General features: G+C 43.2%; 1 long non-coding RNA gene across 1 annotated transcript in view; it reads right to left on the reverse strand.

The window, feature by feature from the left end:
* Positions 1–407: 407 nt before the first annotated feature.
* LOC140717399 (uncharacterized) overlaps positions 408–12,440 on the reverse strand; it is a 54,189-nt gene continuing 42,156 nt past the window's right edge. Inside the window, exon 4 of the long non-coding RNA XR_012096534.1 lies at positions 408–885. This is a non-coding gene — a long non-coding RNA (uncharacterized lncRNA). The remainder of the gene's footprint in view (positions 886–12,440) is intronic.

Raw genomic sequence — 12,440 nt, forward strand, 5'->3', positions numbered from 1 at the left:
GATAGGTGCGAGGAAGTAGAGACATGATAGAAGTACATGGACAAATTAGGAGAATTGGCAAAGAAGTAGCAGATAGAACAGTGTCATGAAGTGTATAATAATCCACTTTGGTAGAAAAACTGAAAGAGTTGACTATTTTCGAAATAGAGAGAAAATGCAAAAACCTGAGGTGCAAAGGGCCTTGGGAGTCCTTGTGCAGGATTTGTTCCCTACAGGTAAATTTGCAGGTTGAGTAATACTGATATATATGACTTTGTCTTCTCTCTCTCAAACTACAAGATGTATTCTGTCATTTTATGATCACTGCCTTCTATCGGTTCTATCAAGCATCTTTTCCCTGTGTCTTATAAACAAACAACAATTAGCATTTAGTGGATCAACCATTAGAGCATTTATTTTACTTGCAGCAAAGAAAGGCTAGCACCACACAAGATCAGTGATAGCTTCGAGAAAATCAGGCTGTATAGTAACACCTTTACACACAAGTGTTATCCACACGCGTCAGTTCAAAGACATGGTGCATTCTATTAGGGTATTTATTAAGTGTACTTGGAAATTTTCCAGCAACCGAATCCGTTTGGCTTTCTGCAGTTTGTCATGTACTCATGGTCCACTGGCATAATTTTGCAAAAGCACTATTAGCAAAGAAATCTGGAACAATACAGGTTCCATTTTGTTACAGACAAAATTCATTTTTGCTATTCCGTGAAAAGCATTTCCACATTACCTTCCTTTTGCAGTTTCATGACAACACGACATTTTACCTAGTTATTGAAATATGTATTTTAAAGCAATGATGTAGTTTCAAAGCCGATCCTGAAATCCCTTTTAATTAGTCCACTTCAATAATTATCCATTCCTTTTCTTAATATCCTCTCCTTCGACCTGTTATTTCACAGAAAAAACATAAAAGGTTATCAGCTATTATTGTAAGACCAATAGTTATACTATAATGCACAATATTTGCCCACACTTCCAGCATCCTTAATGGCCACAATTCTCCACCCGGAGAGTAATATTTGTGATACTGATCCCTTACTATCTTAATCTATTTGGTAACTTCTCAGATGTGGTCTGCCAAGTTAGTCATATTTTCTAATTTGTCAAATATGTAAGTACAGGAACAAAAGTGCCCCTTTTTATGATATAATAAAATCCAAAGCCATGCTGTCCTGAAATGTTACTGTACGAACAACCATCAGTTCTGCCGACAAATTGGATAATGTTTGTTTGATTTCATCAAAGACATTTCCGGTCTCATTCGCTATTTTTTTCCCGAAATCAATGCAATACTAATCAGTTCCAGGACAGGCAAGCAGACCTATATCCCAGAAAAGCAATGATGCAGAGTTTCTCGATCTCTTTTATGGACGTACGGTGTCACTGGACCAGGAGGTGGTGAGGTAGTGATGCCAAGTGTCGCATGTGGGGTTCTACTTTGGCAAGATAACAGCAGCCTTTCCAGGGCCACGGCCCAATCGCAACACACAATCCAGAATACCTGATCTCATAGTGTGCTCAACTATGCGCTACTCTAAAAGGCTATCTTGTCAGCGTTCTATAAATTCTCTCTTGGGATCCAGCACAAACCTAATTTTCCCAATCTGCCTGAAACTTGAAATACCCAATGATTATCGTACCATTACTGTTTTGAAGTGCCTTTTCTACCCCCAGTCATAATTTGTAGCCCATATCTTGGCTACTGGTCAGGGTATATAACTTCCATTAGTTTCTTTTTACCCTTGCAGTTTCTTCACTCTGCCCACAAGGATTCTACACCTTGCAATCTTATGTCACTTCTTTCCAAAGATTTGATTTCCTTTGTTACCAAAAGAGTGACGCTTCTGCCTCCCTGCTTCTCCTTTCGATACAATGTGCATCCTTGGATGTCAAGCTCCCAACTATATTCATCTTTCAGCCATGACTCAGTGATTCGCACATCGACATACTTGACAATATCTAAATGCGCTACAGGATACTACCTGTATTCAAAGTTAGCAGGTTCAGCACCCTTCCCCCCCCCCAAATAAAAACACCGTAATTCATCCTACAAACTGCAATTTTGCCCTACTATCTGATTTAACACTACACTGACTCTGCTTGTAAATAAACTGCCCTATCCTTAGCTCTGTCGCTCCGATTCCCATACCCCAGGCAAAATAGTTTAAAGCCTGCTCAACAGCTCATTAAAACCTGCCTGGATATTGGTTCCCCTTGGGTCAGGTGTAATCTCTACATTTTGTACAGGCCATACTTCCCGCAGAAGAGATCCCAAACATCCAAAAATCTGAAACTTGGATGCCTGATCCAGTTTCTTAGCCACACATTTAACACATGTGTTAAATTATCCTATTCTTACCCTCACTAGCGTGTGGTACAGGCAACAATCCAGAGATTGCTACCCTGAAGGTCCTGCTTTTCAGCTTTCTACCTAGCTCCATAAATTCTCTCTTCAGGACTTCAGCACTTTTCATGCTAATAACATTAGTGCCAATAATCCAAAAATCTGAGCTGCAAAGGGACTTGGGAATCCTTGTATAGAATGCCCTAAAGGTTAACTTCATGTTGAGACAGTGGTGAAGAAGGCAAATGAAATGTTTGCATTCATTTCTAGAGGTGTAGAATGTAAGAGCAGCCTTATGATGCTGAGGCTTTGCAGACCACTGGTGAGGTCTCACCATCAGTAATGTAATCAGTTTTGGGCTCGTTATCTAAGAAAAAGATGTGCTGGCATTGGAGAGGGTTCAGAAGGGAATGGAAGGTTATTGTATAAGGAACATTTAATGGCTCTGGTCCTGTACTCGCTGGAATTTAGAAGGATGATTGTAACCTTTGGAATGTTGAAAGGTCTAGACAGAGCAGATGTAAAACTGATGTTTCCCATGGTCAGGGAGTCTAGGCCATGAGGGTACAGCCTCAGGATAGAGGGGCGTCCTTTTAACACAGAGATGCGGACAATTTTCTTTAGCTAGATGAATTTGTTGAATTTGTTACCACAGGCAACTGTGGAGGCCAGGTCGTTGAAAGCATTTAAGACAGAGATTGATAGGTTCTTGACGGTATTGGGGAGAAGTTGGGGAGTGGGGATGAGGAGGGGACAAAAAGCATCAGTCATGATTAAATGGCAGAGCTGACTCGATGGGTCCAAAAGCCCAATTTTGCTCCTATGTCTTATGGTCTTATTAAGCCGGAGATTGCTGTAAAGTTAGTTATCTCTATTATGGGTACTAGCCTCCATAGCATGCAAGACATCTTGAAGGTGTGGTGCCTCAAAAAGGCAGCGTCCATCGTTAAGGAGCTCCACGACTTAGGTTATTTTCTTATTGTTACCATAAGGAAGTAATTACAGAAGTCTGAATGCACACACTCAGTGATTCAGTAATAGCTTCTTCCCCTCCGTCACCTCAGTGGGAGAATATTTCGGAGATAGTAATCATAATTCTATTTCCTTTACCATAGCGTTGGAGAGAGATAGGAACAGATAAGATAGAAAAGCGTTTAACTGGAGTAAGAGGAATTATGAGTCTATCAGGCAGGAAATTGGATGCTTAAATTGGAAACAGATGTTCTCAAGGAAAAGTATGGAAAAAATGTGGCAAATGTTCAGAGAATATTTGTGTGAAGTTCTGCATAGGTACTTTCCAATGCGAAAGGAAAGTTATGGTAGGGTGCAGGAACCGTGGTGTATAAAGGCTGTAATAAATCAGGTCAAGAAGAGAAGAAAAGCTTACAAAAGGTTCAGAGAGCTAGGTTATCTAAGAGATCTATAAGATTATAAGGTTACTAGGAAGTAGCTTAAGAAGGAAATAAGGAGAGCTAGAAGGGGCCATGAGAAGGCCTTGTCGGGCAGAATTAAGGAACCCCCAAGGCATTCTACAAGTATGTGAAGAGCAAGAGGATAGAACGTGAAAGAATAGGACCTATCAAATGTGAAAGTGGGAAAGTGTGTATGGAACCGGAGGAAATAGCAAAGGTACTTAATGAATACTTTACTTCAGTATTCACTATGAAAAAGGCTCTTGGTGATAATAGTTATGACTTGCAGCAGATTTAAAAGCTTGAGCATGTAAATATTATGAACAAAGATGCTCTGGAGCTTTTGGAAAACATCAAGTTGGATAAGTCACCAGTACGGGATGAGATGTACCCCAGGCTACTGTGGAAGGCGAGGGAAGAGATTGCTGAGCATCTGGCAATGATCTTTGCATCATCAATGGGGACCGGAGAGGTTCCAGAGGATTGGAGGGTTGCGAATGTTGTTCCTTTATTCAAAAAAGGGAGAAGAGATAGACCAGGAAATTTTCGCAAGTGAGTCTTACCTCAGTGGTTGGTAAGTTGATGGAGAAGATCCTGAGAGGCAGGATTTATAAACATTTGGAGAGGTATAATATGATTAGGAATAGTCAGCATGGCTTTGTCAAGGGCAGGCCGTGCCTTACGAGCCTGATTGAATTTTTTGAAGATGTGACTGAACGTATTGATGAAAGAAGAGCAGTAGATGTAGTGTATATGGATTCCAGCAAAGCATTTAATAATGAACCCCATGCAGGCTTATTGATAAAGTAAGGAGGCATGGGATCCAAGGGGACATTGCTTTGTGCATCGAGAACTGGCTTGCCCGCAGAAGGCAAAGAATGGTTGTACACGGGTCATATTCTGCATGGAGGTCAGTCACCAGTGGTGTGCCTCAGGGATCTATTCTGTGACCCTTACTCTTCGTGATTTCTATAGATGACCTGGATGAGGAAGTGGAGGGGTGGGTAGGTAGGTTTGTTGATGACACAAAGGTTGGGGGTGTTATGGATAGTGTGGAGGGCTGTCAGAGGTTACAGCGGGACGTTGATAGGATGCAAAACTGGGCTGAGAAGTGGCAGATGGAATTCAACCCAGATAAGTGTGTAGTGGTTCGTTTTGGTAGGTCAAATATAATGGCAGAATATAAGATTAATGGGAAGACTCTTGGCAGTGTGGAGGATCAGAGGGATCTTGGGGTCAGAGTCCATAGGACGCTCAAAGCAGCTGCCAGGTTGAATCAGTGGTTAAGAAGGCGTATGGAGTATTGGCTTTCATCAATCGTGGAGCTGAATTTAGAAGCTGAGAGGTAATCTTGCAGCTGTATAGGACCTTCGTCAAACCCCACTTAGAGTGTTGTGCTTAGTTTTGGTCGCCTCACTACAGGAAGGATGTGGAAGCAATGGAAAAGGTGCAGATGAGACTTACAAGGACGTTTTCTGAATTGGGGAGCATGCCTTATGAGGATAGGTTGACTGAACTCGGCCTTTTCTCCTTGGAGCGACAGAGGATGAGAGGTGACCTGATAGAGGTGTATAAGATATTGGGAGGCGTTGATCGTGTGGATAGTCAAAGGTATTTTCCCAGGGCTGAAATGGTTGCCACAAGAGGACAGAGGTTTAAGGTGCTGGGGAGTAGGTACAGAGGAGATGTCAGGGGTAAGTTTTTCACTCAGAGAGTGGTGAGTCCGTGGAATGGGTTGTTGGCAACGGTGGTGGAGGCGGATACAATGGGATCTTTTAAGAGACTTTTGGATAGGTACATGGAGCTTAGAAAATTAGTGGGCTATAGATAAGCCTAGTAATTTCTAGGGTACGGACGTGTTCGGCACAACCTTGTGGGCCGAAGGTCCTGTATTGTGCTGTAGGTTTTCTACATTTTTATGTTTCTATGATATTAAATCTGATTCTGACTCTGATTCTATTGATGGAATAACCCCTTGGGAGAGCAGAATACTTGACTTAAGTGATCACACAACCAGTAGTACGTAATTTGCATGATAGACGATACAAGCTTGAATGTTGCTGGGTACATTGGAACCATATATCTGGACTGATGCAAAGCAGAAATAGCTCGTTCAGCCCATCGGCTTTTACACAAAATGAAGGCCGATCTTCAGCAAGCTGATTCACTGGACTTCGTGATTCAGCTCCTTATCTACATAATACTGAAACCATATTCTGTGTTAGAATGCCTCTGTAAACCTTTTCTGCATATGTTAAGCTGAGTGTCAAAACGGCCTTGTTTACAGCTACTGCAGGTATGGCAGAAATAGGCCAGAATTAGTTTTAAAATGGTGATTGATGGTCAGCATGTAGTCAATGGACTGAACGGCCTGCTTCCATTCTGTTTATCTCTCTGCCTCTCCATCAACACCTACGCTATTGTGCACCTTAGGGTCCTGTCGGGATCAATCAACCCATCACCATTCTAAAATCTTCGGGATTCGTGACAGGGAAAAAAAAAACATTCATCCTAGTAATGAGCTGAGCTGAAGTATCTGCAGGACGACGTTCACTGTGGATGTGGGACTTGCCCTCCCACCTGTTCTCTAGTCATCAACAAACTTGGAAATCCACCTCCACATCATGCTTGTGGGTAGAACTACAGAGGACCTCTGGGTTGGAAAGAGGTGAAATAGGACTGGACAATGGATATTCCTTGTAGGTAGAGTTGAAAAGGAATAAAAAGACCAAGGTACGAGTTATGTACAGATCTCCGAACAGCAGCCGTGATGTGGGGTGCACATAACAATGGAAGATAGAAATGACATGAGAAAGGGCAATTTATGATACCCATGGGGATTTCAATATGCAGGAAGGTTAGGCAAAACAAGTCGGTACTGAAATGCAAGAGAAGTAACTTGTAAAATGCTTACGATATAGTTTTTTAAAGTAAGCTTGTGGCTGAGTCCAGGAGGAAAAGGGCAAATCTAGATTGGGCGTTATTTACTTAAGCTTAAGGCAAAGGAACACTGGACACAGTGATGACAATGTAACAGAATTCACCATGGAATTTGAGAAGGAGAAGCTACCCTGTTGAGAGTTCTATACAGGCCCCCGAACAGTAGTAAGGATGTGGCCTACAAATTACAAACTGAGAGAAAAAATGCATGCCAAAAGGGTAACGTTACAATAGTCCATGGGATCTTCAATTTGCAGGTAGACTGGGGAAATCAGGTTGGTGCTGGATTCCAGGAGTGGGGATTTCTAGAGTACCTACGAGATGGTTGAGCCCACCAGGGAATTCGCTATTCTGGATAGGTTATTGTGCAACAAAGCAGAATTGATTAGAGAGCTTAAGGTTAAATAAGCCTTGGGAGAGTGTGGTCATAATATGATTGAATTCACCCTGAAATTTGAGAAGCAGAAGCTAAAGATATGTAACAGTTTTGCAATGCAGTAATTGATTGCAAAAGAACACTGGCAGGGATAATGGCAAAGCAAAAATCGTTAGAATTTCTGGAAGCAATTCGGAAGGCACAGAATATACAAATTCCTAAGAGGAAGAAGTATTCTGAAGGAAAGATGACATAACCATGGCTAACAAGATAAGTCAATGCCAACATAAAAGTGAAAGAGAAGGCATATAATGACCAAATATGAGTGGGAAGTTAGAATAGTGGGTCATTTTCAAAAATCAACAGAAGACAGTTAAACATCATAAACAAGGTAAAGATGGAATTCAAAAGTAAGTTAGCCAATAATATTAAAGAGGATACCAACAGTTTCTTCACATACATAAAGTGTAAAAGAGAGGCGAGAGTGGGTGTTAACCATATAACCATATAACAATCACAGCACAGAAACAGGCCATCTCGGCCCTCCTAGTCCATGCCGAACTCTTAATCTCACCTAGTCCCACCTACCCGCACTCAGCCCATAACCCTTCACTCCTTTCCTGTCCATATACCTATCCAATTTTACTTTAAATGACACAACTGAACTGGCCTCTACTACTTCTACAGGAAGCTCATTCCACACAGCTATCCCTCTCTGAGTAAAGAAATACCCCCTTGTGTTTCCCTTAAACTTTTGCCCTCTAACGCTCAAATCATGTCCTCTCGTTTGAATCTCCCCTACTCTCAATGGAAACAGCCTATTCACGTCAACTCTGTCTATCCCTCTCAAAATTTTAAATACCTCGATCAAATCCCCCCTCAACCTTCTACGCTCCAATGAATAGAGACCTAACTTATTCAACCTTTCTCTGTAACTTAAGTGCTGAAACCCAGGTAACATCCTAGTAAATCGTCTCCGCACTCTCTCTAATTTATTGATATCTTTCCTTGGTATTGGTATTACTTCTCAATGGTATTGGCCCATTGGAAAACGATGCTGAAGGGGTAGTAATGGGGGAACACAAAGTGACGGATGAACTGAAAAAGTATTTTCCTTCAGCCATTACTCTGGAAGACACTAGTAGCATTGTGGAAGATCTAGCTGTCACGGGCCATGAATTGTGCGCAGTTATCATAACTAGAGAGAAGGTTCTTGGGACACTGTAAGGTCTAAAGGTAGATTAGTCACCTGGACCAGATGGAGGTATTGGTAATGATAAGACCATAAGACAATAAGCTCCTTGAGATCCAAAAGATGGTAGATGGAAGATAGGGTCCAAAACTCACAGGGGTCCAATGAAAAGTCAAATTAAAAGACAACAGGGACCTGGAAGACTTTAGATAAATTCCGGCCAGAAAAGTGTACGGGTTTCATGATTGAAAACAAATTAAATTTGATTACAGGTTGACCTAAAACTACCAGGTCAGAAATGGATAACAGTGAAAGCAAATGTGTCAAAACCACATGGGCTATACTGAATAGAAAATACACGACCTCGAAGCCTGCTGATCCACTGACAAAGGCTCCATGAATAAACAGACTAAGCAACTTCCGGGTGGACCCCAGTGTCTCCAGGCTCCTCTCCGGACAAGGTATTGCTAGAAACTGGAGAAAGCAAGCATGATTTTACTTTTTCTACCTATTTATAAGGAATGTGCCTCGGAGTCCGACAGTGTGATCAGAAACTGTTCCAGCAGGAAGGGGAGGAGCAAAGGGCTTGTCAGAGCGCTGAGTGCTGGGAAGCAGCTGAGGTGAGCGTGCTTTAAAAAGGCGCACGCAGCGGGTACTCGGGACAGTGTGATCGAGAAACCGTTGTAACAGGAAGAGGAGGAGTGAAAGGCTTGAATTGGCGTGCACAAATAAAAATACAGGTAACCGAAGAGGAGCGGCCAGTGATGTGAGCGGCACAGGGTAGGAGCGGAGCTTTGAGGTTTTGGCTCGAGAGGCTTTGGTGAGCAGAGGCTGAGGACGAGCTTGCTCCAAGTGAGGCAAGGCTGGGTAAGTTCCTTTAATTAACTTAGGAGTAAGTAATGGAGGCAGCAGTTAGAGCAGTCGAGTTCTCCGTATGCAGGATGTGGGAAGTCAGGGACAGCACAATTGTCCCTGATGACTACACCTGCAAAAGGTGCATCCTGCTGCAGCTCCTGGCAAACCGAGTTAGGGAACTGGAGCTGCAGCTAGATGAACTTCGGATCACTCGTGAGACAGAGGCAGAAGTAGACAGGAGTTTCAGGGAGATAGTCACCCCTAGGAGTCAGGAGACAGGTAGTTGGGTGACTGTCAGGAGAAGTAAGGGGAGACAGGAAGAGCAGAGCACCCCTGTGGCCGTTCCCATCAACAATAAGTATACCGTTTTGGATATTGTTGGTGAGGACGACCTACCAGGGACAAGTTGTAGTGGTCGTGTCTCTGGCACCGAAACTGGACCCTCAGCTCAGAAAGGAAAGAGGGAAAAGAGGAGAGCAGTAGTGATAGGGGATTTGATAGTTAGGGGGACAGATAAGAGGTTCTGTGGGGGAGATCGAGAATCTCGGATGGTCTGTTGCCTCCTTGGTGCCAGGGTCCGCAATATCTCGATTCAAGCTCTTAGTATTCTCAGGACAGAGGGTGAGCAGCTAGATGTTGTGATCCATGTAGGGATCAACGACATGGATAGGAAGAAGGAGGAGGTCTTGCAAGGAGAGTTTAGGGAATTGGGTGCAAAATTGAAGGACAGGACCTCCAGGGTTGCACTCTCAGGATTGCTCCCCGTGCCACGTACTAGCGAGGCTAGAACTAGGAAGATAATGCAGCTAAATACGTGGCTAAGGAGATGGTGCAGGAGTGAGGGCTTCGTGTTTCTGGACAATTAGGCCTTGTTCCAGGGAAGATGGGACCTGTTCCGACGGGATAGTTTGCACCTGAACTGGAGGGGGACTAACATCCTTGCAGGTCAGTTTGCTACTGCTGCTCCGGGGGGTTTAAACTAGATTTGCAGGGGGAGAGGAACCAGAGCAGATGGTGAGGTGGAGGAGGATAAAGGTCATGCAAGGACTGCATGTACAGACAGAAATCAAAGGTTTGTATGTGATAGAAATGTTCTCGGGTGCCAAACTGAAGAGACTGAGAAAGAGGTGTCTAGCTCTCAAATAGATGAAGAGAGGAGACAGCGAGTGAGGGAGGTTAGGCAGGTGATAGAGAAGGGACACGCTGAGACCGAAGGTTTCGGATGTATCTATTTTAACGCAAGGAGTGTTTTGAAAAAAGCAGATGAGCTTAGAGCGTGGAACAGTACTTGGAGATATGATGTGGTGGCCATTACCGACATTTGGATGGCTCAGGGACAGGAATAGTTACTTCAAGTGCCGGGTTTTAGATGTTTCAGAAAGGACAGGGAGGGAGGCAAAACAGGTGGGGGCGTGGCACTGTTGATCAGAGATAGTGTCACGGCTGCAGAAAAGGTGGACGTCATGAAGGGATTGTTTACGGAGTCTTTGTGTGTGGAGATTAGGAAGAGGAAGGGGTCAATAACTTTACTGGGTGCTTTTATAGGCCGCCCAATAGCAAGGATACCGATGAGGAGATAGGGAAACAGATCCTGGTAAAGTGTAATAATAACAAAGTTGTCATGATAGGAGATTTTAATTGCCCAAATATGGATTGGCATCTCTCTAGAGCAAGGTGTTTAGATGGGGTGGAGTTTGTTAGGTATGTTCAGGAAGGTTTCTTGACACAATATGTAGATAAGCCTACAAGAGGAGAGGCTGTACTTGATCTGGTATTGGGAAATGAACCTGATCAGATGTCAGATCTCTCAGTGGGAGAGCATGTTGGAGATAGTGATCATAATTCTATCTCCTTTACCATAGCATTGGAGAGCGATAGGAACAGACAAGATATAAAAGTGTTTAATTGGAGTAAAAGGAATTGTGAGGCAATCAGGCAGGAAATTGGAAGCTTAAATTGGAAACAGATGTTCTCAAGGAAAATTATGAAAGAAATGTGGCAAACGTTCAGGGAATATTTGTGTGAAGTTCTGCATAGGAACGTTCCAATGAAACAGGGAGGTTATGGTAGGGTGCTGGAACTGTGGTGTACAAAGGCTGTAATAAATCTGGTCAACAAGAAAAGAAAAGCTTACAAAAGGTTCAGAGATCTAGGTAATCTTAGAGATCTAGAAAATTATAAGGCTAACAGGAAGGAGCTTAAGAAGGAAATTAGGAGAGCCAGAAGTGTTAAAAGGACGTGGCAGTGGAACGAACCCAAAAGCTGAACACGGGCACGGAGGCCAAGTCGGGAGGCATAACAGTGGTAGCGAGCGTGGAATTGGCGTCAATGGAGCCTTTATCCAGAGTCTTGGTTTTAGTAGAGAACTCAGGAATGATGCTAGACTTAGAACTGATAGTCCTAAGAACCATGGAACAGGATTACCCGTACACGAGTCGGCAAGCGAACTGGCAGCTCCTTCTTGTTGTCACAGAATTTTTATACTGCATTTACTGATGGAAAGCAGGTGTTTGTAGTTAGTGGAACCTGGGAATGATTGGGAACTAAACGAGGTGATTGAGGTCCAATTCCTGAGGAAAATAGCAAGGTGCCAGAAGGGACCATAAAACAAGAAGGGGACATAAGAAGGCCTTGGCGGGCAGGATTAAGGAAAACCCCAAGTCATTCTTCAAGTATGTGAAGAACAGGAGGATAAGACATGAAAGAACAGGACCTATCAAATATGACAGTGGGAAAGTGTGTATGGAACCGGAGGAAATAGCAGAGGTACTTAATGAATACTTTACTCCAGTATTCATTATGGAAAAGGCTTTTGGTGATAATGGTGATGACTTGCAGCAGACTGAAAAGCTTGAGCACGTAGATTTAAGTAAGAGGATGTGCTGGAGCTTTTGGAAAGCATCAAGTTGGTTAAGTCTCCGGGCCCAAATGGGATGTTCTCTAGGCTACTGTGGGAGGTGAGAGAGAAGGTTTCTGAGCCTCTGGCTATGAACTTTGCATCATCAGTAAGGACGGGAGAGGTTCTAGAGGATTGGAGGGTTGCGAATATTGTTCCTTTATTCAGGAAAGAGAGTAGAGATAGCCCAGAGTATTATAGACCAGTGAGTCTTACCTCAGCGGTTGGTAAGTTGATGGAGAAGATCCTCAGAGGTAGGATTTATGGACATTCGGAGAGGTATAATATGATTAGGAATAGTCAGCACGGCTTTGTCAAGGGCAGGTCATGCCTTATGAGCCTGATTGAATTTTTTGAGGATGTGACTAAACATATTGATGAAGGAAGAGCAGTAGATGTAGTGTATATGGATCTCAGCAAGGCAT

Source organism: Hemitrygon akajei, chromosome 27 (genome assembly GCF_048418815.1).
Source record: "Hemitrygon akajei chromosome 27, sHemAka1.3, whole genome shotgun sequence".
In the NCBI taxonomy this organism is placed as follows: Eukaryota; Metazoa; Chordata; class Chondrichthyes; order Myliobatiformes; family Dasyatidae; genus Hemitrygon; species Hemitrygon akajei.